Source organism: Anneissia japonica, unplaced genomic scaffold (genome assembly GCF_011630105.1).
Source record: "Anneissia japonica isolate Jap-2015-1 unplaced genomic scaffold, ASM1163010v1 scaffold87_len186233_cov173, whole genome shotgun sequence".
NCBI lineage: Eukaryota > Metazoa > Echinodermata > Crinoidea > Comatulida > Comatulidae > Anneissia > Anneissia japonica.
The window spans coordinates 155,871-157,783 of record NW_022745088.1 but is presented as its reverse complement, the minus strand read 5'-3'; positions in this window follow the sequence as shown (position 1 = coordinate 157,783).

The window sequence follows — 1,913 nt, the reverse complement described above, 5'->3', positions numbered from 1 at the left end:
ATTCACAGATAAAGTAATCTAAAAACATTCACATATAAAAAAAACATCAGGGACAACTGCAAAACTAACAATTAAAATAGAACTATTAAAAAAAAAACCCAAAAAACAGAGCTGAAATAAGTTTTTTTACGATGGGTGGCTTATTTGTCGCAAATACGTGAATGGTCTGTTAATCAATGAAGTAAGGAACTAGTCCTATGAAACTGGTATTGAAACTAAATAGTGATATACTGTATTACTAGAAATAAAGTTTCTGCCATGAGAGACAGATTAAGAGGTGGGGGCATGCCAGCTCCCTTATTTTCTACAAACAATTCAAACCCCAAACCGTCAATCTGACAAAAATAGTAAAGCAACTTGTAGAAGTAAATAGGCGATGACATGGCTCTTAAACCACTACCGACCGTTATACCCTGTTGTTTTTAGAACAGAATCGTTATATTTTTCAGGAGGGTTCTGCACCTAAACTTTATCAGAGTTGCATCGGTGGGGGTGGATTATGGACCCCATTGTTGAGACCTCACTAATGCGGTCAGGAAAGTTCAATGCAATTTTTCGGGATGTCTTACGGTACTCTAAACGACAAAGCTTTGACGGTGCTTCACAGGTCTACTTGCAAAGTAATTAATACACTCTCACAATGCAGGAAAGTCCATTCCCAACATCTTCAACACAAATTTGCCGGAAGATCCTCCTCAATTGTATCTAACGCAACATCGAGTCTGCTTTATTCTTCTTGTGCAGGCATACACTCCCTGTACTCAAGCACATTACTCCTATCACTGTCAAATTGATCCACCACATATGTCATCATCATCATCATAAGCCGAAGCCTCATCATTATCATCATCATCATTTTTCTGGGCCCTGTGAGAGAACATAAGATTCTATGGTTTCCCAGTATAAAAATTAATTTTTCAATAATCTCACAATGTAATAACTGAAATTGAAAGAAATCCATAGTCTTTCAGACCCCTTAGAATGCAAGAATGTGCATATCTGAGCATATGGAAAACAAAATCTTCATCCTGTGAAGGGCCCGGACCCCCTCTAAATCCCACTACTACAACATTAAGTCTGCTTTGTTTCAATTTAAAAACAAGCAAAGCACACGCCAAAGTGAATTAAACTTCCGCCTAAATCATTAAAAACAACTGATGGCACATTCTATGCCTCTTGCTATTCAAGAATAGAACAGACAACTAAGCAAGAGGAGAATAAGCGTTAGCGAAAACTCGCTAAATTGCGGTGTTGACGCTCTTATCCCTACCAGTATGCGTAACCCTACTCCCACCCTGCTTACAAAGCACCCCCACCTACCCACAGTCCCAGTATCTTAATGCATTGGCAAAACTTTGTAATGTGACAGTCTACAGAAAATTCACTCCGTAGCACATGGACCAACATTTTCCCAACAATGTACTATCGGTGTACGTCAAAAAAAACCCAAATCCTACCCAATATCAGGCTGTGAAGGTGATGTAATACCCCCTACAAATTACCCACTCCTATCTAAATGCATTGACCACACTTCTTTAAAGTAAAATATTATGATAGTACAGGAACAAAATCTGATATGTATTTATTGGTAGTGGTGTTGCCAGACCTCAAGTTATACTTATTCCTCCTTAATGCTCATACCACTCCGCCCCACACTAAACCCCAGTCATTTCCCTACTGCAGTATATCATTTTTGCGTTGACCAAATATTCTAATAAGCCCAGTACTTTGACAACCAGAAAAAGAAAAATTGACATTTTACTCTGAGGTACAGATTTTTTCTCTGCTCCCCTTATCCATGCACCAATTCTCCCCCACAAAAGTCAAAAAAGAAAATAAATGTACCATTAAACTTTTAATGATAGCCTGGGTTACTATTCTTCGATTGGTTTTTTTTTGTTTTTTTGGATGGG